The 6,519-nt window shown below is 38.2% G+C and overlaps 1 protein-coding gene across 3 annotated transcripts in view; it reads left to right on the top strand.

Annotated features, from left to right (window-relative positions):
• Positions 1–5,890: 5,890 nt before the first annotated feature.
• Positions 5,891–6,519, top strand: part of LOC128383889 (C-myc promoter-binding protein-like) — a 100,953-nt gene continuing 100,324 nt past the window's right edge. For all 3 annotated transcript variants that reach the window (XM_053343575.1, XM_053343638.1, XM_053343509.1), the window contains exon 1: positions 5,891–6,081. The gene's annotated coding sequence lies outside the window, so the exon portion shown is untranslated. The remainder of the gene's footprint in view (positions 6,082–6,519) is intronic.

Below are 6,519 nucleotides of genomic sequence, written 5' to 3'. Positions count from 1 at the left end.
AAGCAATATCCACGACACAGTGTATGGTGATGTCATGTCTCTTTGATATAAGGAAATCCAGAGTGTATGCCAGTTTTTGTGGGTGGGTCCAGAAACATGCTGGTACATTAGGATGATCATACAGCAGCAGCAGCAGCAGCAGCAGCAGCTATGAAGTCACTAGTGTGTGTGCAAAACAAAGCAAAACAACTTCAAATATATATTTCAGCTAGTGAGAATCTGGAAGGAAGCACCAGTTGTTGTGTACAGACAACCTGCCTAAACAGCCTCCAACTAAACTTCACACATTTATTTGATATTTTTGCCCACTAACCCCTTTTTATGCATTTCCAACTTCTGGAAAAAACAGGGGAAATCAAAAATTCATAAGAGCTGTTTTTGTGCATCTAACTTGTGAAAACAACAGACAAACAAAAATGCACATTTAAAGGCTTTATGACTCTGCATGACTGTGTAGGAACGCTTTGCAAGCTCTCCGCCCCCACTGACCGAGAACAAACCTCCTCACACCTACTCATAGTCGAAGCTGTTTCAACCAGTTTCATCATTTATTCTGCCCTTCACCAACAACATAAAGTTGAAACTGGATTTGTCCATCTTGAAAAATTAGCTGCTAGCAAACAACCTCTAAGTGGGGTGACAGTTACAATCAATGGAATAATCCAGTACAGATCAAGACGGAGGCAGCTTTTCATTGTTCATTCATTTATCATCTTCCATTCCCACTTATTCGTTTGAACACATACAGCGAGATAGAGTCAGTCCCAGCAGGCAATTTGGAGGAAAGAAAGGAAGGAAGGAAAACACTTTTGCACTGCAGGGTGACCACAATGGACTCGCATACATCTTCAAAACTTTCCATTCCACCTGCACTGTGTGTCTTTGAAATGTGAATAAAGGCCGATATAAGGGCAACTGCCTGCAGAAAAGAACGGGAATAAACTCAGTACTCTGTCTATAAAGTGGCAGCCACCATCCATATCACACCACAGTGATTGAAAATGTGTTTCTCAGTTTCTGCTCAGCTTTCAAATAGGCAAAAATCATCAGCACACATATTGAATTTTGTGTGCAGCAAACCCCAAACAGACGTATTTTATATTAGCTGTTCGACATCCCTTTATTCAACAAATAAGGTTAACAGTGCTGCATTTCTTCTCTTGCTCTTACCCCAACTGCAGAGTGTAACAGTCTGCTCAGGTATCTCTGACATCTTTGAACACATCCTCATGCAGGTAGTTCAAGTGCTTTTTGAGTTTGCTTGGGTTTCACTCTTTCAGTTCACGTCCAAGAACACACATGGGAGTAAACACTCACTTAACGTTGTTACTGTATCTGGTTTCCATTCAAATTATTCTCACACGCTGAATGAATAAATAAGAATATTTATGACCTTGACACTGTTTCAGAACAGTGTTTCAAAGTGTTCAATCTACCAGAAGTTGGACAAATAAGCCATTAATATATTACCATCTGAGTCATTTATCCGTCTGGGTGTTTAAAGCCAAACATATTAGCATTTTTATACTTTTATATAAGTGCATTCAAAGCCATATAAAAGTGTTATATCAAACAAAAGTTGGATAAATAAAGCAGTAATATATTATCATCTGGGTCATCTATTTGCCTGGATGTTAAAAGCCAAAAATATTAGCATGTTTATACTTTTATATGAGTGAATGACTACTCACAGAGAAATATCATAACTGGATTTTTCAGATTTCTTAGTGCCTTTTAGCAGACAAGAAGAAAGCTCTGTTAAACCCATGTTGGTTTCGCAGCACCAAAAAAGACTGAAAAAGTTAGCTGGTGAAGAAAGTGAAGTATCTAGCAGCTTTGGAGCCAGATATTTCCCTCTGGGGTTGGAGCTGGAGAACAAAACAGAGCTAAAAAGAGAGTGAATATTGTCCTTTCATGTGTCAGGTGGGCACAAACAGGGCTTTAAATTGATGCTAACATTTTTTGTGTCTGCTCGATGTGTTTAATAGACTATTTCCTACATCATTCACCAATTTATGAGGTGTTAATATATCAAAAGATTTGTATTTTTCAGCTTCTTACAACTGAATCCCTTGAAAGGTGTCATGATTCTGACAGTTTTCCAATTTAATTAGCTCAATTATAGAATAATTATCTTTTTGCTCCCGTATGATTATTTGAGTCCATTATGTACATTTTAATAACTTCCTCTTTCCCCCTGTGAACACACAAACACTCACATCCACACTCTGCTAATAATATTATCATTATCACCATCAGGATTATCACACTCGCTGTTGCTTGTGATTCATGCCATTATCTTTTGTTCCACTTCTCTTCTCTGTTGGGTCTGATGAGAAAAGTATCAAAAACATTTTTTCATGTTTCCACTTCTCTCAAGTAATGAAAGGATTTTCTTAAGTCCCGTGTGATTCTCAGCACGCAACGTGATTTCATGTCTTCTCTTTTCATGTTTCAAGTGTTTTTCATTTTATCCTTTGTGAAATGAGTTTAGCATCTTGGGGAAAAGTATTGAGCATAGTTTTTCATTTGCTTCAAAATGTTTGATCTTTTTTTTTAATGCCATATGGTCATGCAGAAATTGTGAATCATTCAGTTTAATTACATAAGGAAGTAAGAATCTGAATTTATATAGCACCTTTAAAAAGATCAGAGACATCACAAAGTGCCTCACAGAAGAGATAAAACTAAACATGTAGACATATATTACACAATAAAATAACAAATAAATAGAAAATAGAAAAATGACACAAAGGCAAGTCAAAGCAAATGGGTTTTGAGCTGCTTTTTAAAGGTCTCCACAGATAATAAATCCAGTGGGCGAGAGATTAAAAAGTCATTATAAACACAAATCAACAAGTAAATTATCATTATTTCTTAAAAACACAAACCTCCACTATATTATCGCATTATAAAGATGCTTTAGCTAAAGATGATAATTTGGATTCAGCCAAATAAATATGTATTTTAGGGTGTATTCACACCTGCCTTGTTTGGTTCGGACCAAACCAAAAAAATCGCTGGTGCGGACCTTTTGGGCTGGTGTGAACACAAACCATCGAACTCTGGAGCGGACCAAACAGTCGGACCGAGACCCAGTCGGAGAGGTGGTCTCGGTTCGCTTCCAAACGGACCCTGGAACGGTTCGCTCTCACTTAGCGTTTTGTCCAATGATTGAACGATCTTTGCACACATGTGGGTTTGTTGACAAATTCTGGTCCACTTGCGAAAAGCGCAATGTGAACAGGAACCGCACCAAACCAAAAAAGAAACATTGTATTTTGGTCCGGACTAAATAAGCGGACCAAAGGACTTTCCTGGTGTGAATAGGCCCTGAGTCTGAATTGTTTTGTGATGCTGATTGTAGTATGGTAGTATTCTGTTCATTATACAGTGTGAGCCATCGATTCAATCAATATGAGCAGCACTTGCCAATTTGTGAGCCAAATTTACCACGACTCTCACAGGCTGTTGGGATCGACTTTGTCAGGTTTCACAAAACAGTTTACCTGATATAGTATGATGAAAATGGACAGTTTGATTTAGTGTCAGTGGAAAAATCTTCCCCTGAACAGACTTTTATGTCAAAACAGGCATTTAAAAAAAATACATTTGCACTGATGACAGAAAAACCACCCCTCACATTTATCTGCTGACCCTTTGGAGGGGCGCCACCCCTAGGTTGGGAACCACTGGACTAAACTAGCTAACTGTATAAAGTAGTGTAAACTGACTAACTGTATATAAAGTAGTATAAACTAGCTAACCGTATATAAAGTAGTGTAAACTAGCTAACCGTATATAAAGTAGTATAAACTAACTAACTGTATATAAAGTAGTATAAACTAGCTAACTGTATATAAAGTTGTGTAAACTAGCTAACCGTATATAAAGTAGTGTAAACTAGCTAACCGTATATAAAGTAGTATAAACTAGCTAACTGTATATAAAGTAGTATAAACTAGCTAACTGTATATAAAGTAGTGTAAACTAGCTAACTGTATATAACGTAGTATAAACTAGCTAACTGTATATAAAGTAGTATAAACTAGCTAACTTTATATAAAGTAGTATAAACTAGCTAACTGTATATAAAGTAGTGTAAACTAGCTAACTGTATATAAAGTTGTATAAACTAGCTAACTGTATATAAAATAGTGTAAACTAGCTAACTGTATATAAAATAGTGTAAACTAGCTCCACCTCCAGCAGCTACAACAGTAACATGCTGCTATAACACTGATGCTTCACTATTAATAATCTAATGATGTCATATATAATAACATATCAGTATTTTTACTGTAATACTGCATACTACATCACTCATAATACTGCAGTACTTTTACTGTAATACTGCATACTACCTCACTCATAATACTGCAGTACTTTTACATGAGTAATATTTTTTGTGCAGGACTTTTACTTGTAATGGAGTATTTTTACATTATTGTATTGGTATTACTTACAGCAAAGGATCTGAAAACTCTCTACCACTGAATATAATAGAGAGTACTGTCAGCATCAGCCGGATTATAAGAGATCCGTCCTGTTGGGAGAGGCTGGCAGTTGAGATGTAAAACTGCCACTAGAGAGATGTGTGTGTGTGTGTGTGTGTGTGTGTGTGTGTGTGTGTGTGTGTGTGTGTGTATGTTACTTCAGGGGACACATTTCAGACTCAGGAAAAATGAACTAGGGAAGGCTAGTCCATTTGGCAACAATCACGGCGTCCCCTAATGGGAAAAATGTGATTTTGGGGTCAGTGGTTAAGGTTAGGGGTTAGTCTCCAGGAAATGAATGTCCACAAAAGTGACCAAGGACAACATGTGGTGTGTGTGTGTGTTTATGTGTGTGTAGCGATGTGTGAGTGTGTGTATATCTATGTGTATGTGTAGCTAAATGTGTGAGTATGTATTTGTGTGTGTTTGTTTATATCTCAGTGTGTATATATACAGTATATAACTGTGTCTGTGTGTGTTTATATCTCTGCGTGTATGTATATATAAGTTATGTACAATATAACTATGTATGTGTGTGTATGAATGTGTATGTATGTATATGTAACTGTCTGTGTGTGTATCTGTGTGTATGGAGATGTATGTGTATACTATGTGTATATATGCAACTGTGTGTATCTATATGTGTGTGTGTATCCATGTGTGTATATGTCTATGCATGCATATATATGTGTGTGTGTAACTGTGTATGTAACTACGTGTGTGTTTATATCTTTGTGTGTTTCTATGTGTGTGTGTGTGTGAATCTGTGTGTATGTGTATATGCATGCATACAAGTGTGAGTGTGTATATGTAACTGTATGTCTGTGTATCTATGTGTAATTGTGTGTGTGTAACTGTGTATCTGTGTGTGTACTCGTATGTGTGTGTGTATCCCTGTATGTCTGTGTATCCATGTGTGTGTGCCTACGTGTAACTGTGTGTGTGTGTGTGTGTGTGTATCTGTTAGTGTACTCATGTATGTGTATGTATGTGTGTGTGTGTAACTGTGTGTATCCATGTGTGTGTATCCATGTGTGTGTGTGCGCGTATGTGTAACTGTGTGTGTGTGTCAGTTAGTGTACTCGTGTGTGTGTGTGTGTGTGTGTGTGTGTGTCTGTTAGTGTACTCCTGTGTGTGTGTGCGCGTATGTGTGCATGTGTGTGTCAGTTAGTGTACTCGTGTGTGTATGTGTGCGCGTGTCTGCGGGGGACGGCGGTCTCCCATCACTACCAAGATGGCGGCGGAGCGGACAGCCGGCTCGGCTCTGTGACTGACAGAAGACGCCTCGCCTGGTTGGACAGCTGACGGTCACATTCAGACAGAGAGAGAGAGAGGGAGAGAGAGTGAGAGGGAGAGACAGAGAGAGAGAGAAAGAGAGAGAGAAGAAACAGCAACAATATACACAACAAACCGGCACCGGCACCGAGACACAGACACACACGCACAGAAAGACGGGTCACCTCACCTCTTTTTTTCTTTCTTATTTTTCTTTTTTTAATCGCTGTAATGCAACAACGCCGGTAGTCGAAGTTGTGTGTGTCTCTCTCTGCGTGTGTGAGGACTAATTCACCGATCACAACCGGGGGTAAGTACGAAATGATGAACCGATACAGTAACAGGGATTTACCGGCTAGAACAAGCCAGAAATCCCGTGCAGCTATAGCTCATGTCACCGTGTGTGTGTGTGTGTGTGTGCTGTCCTATTTGTTTACACTTGTTGTCTTTTTTTAAATGCTGCTAATGACAAATGTCTTTCCCTTCGTCGCATTTTGCTTTCACAGCTCATTCCTGCAATAAGCTACAAGTAATGTTAAAATGTGCCACAGGTTGTTTGCAATCAATTTTTTATTTTTATTTTTAATATTTGAATCAAGCTGTCATGTGTGTAAATAAATCTACCCACTAAGTAACACCATGTTAAATCCTTCAGTCAAGCTCTCTCTCTCTCTGTGATAAATACATGTCAGCTTTTACCCCCACTATAGTCGTTTTAGGGCTAAAAATAACTCACAAAAAAAGCACA

The sequence above is a fragment of the Scomber japonicus genome, chromosome 1 (assembly GCF_027409825.1).
Source record: "Scomber japonicus isolate fScoJap1 chromosome 1, fScoJap1.pri, whole genome shotgun sequence".
Lineage (NCBI taxonomy): Eukaryota > Metazoa > Chordata > Actinopteri > Scombriformes > Scombridae > Scomber > Scomber japonicus.
The sequence above is the reverse complement of the archived record's forward strand: the minus strand, read 5'-3'. Positions and strand labels throughout refer to the sequence as shown.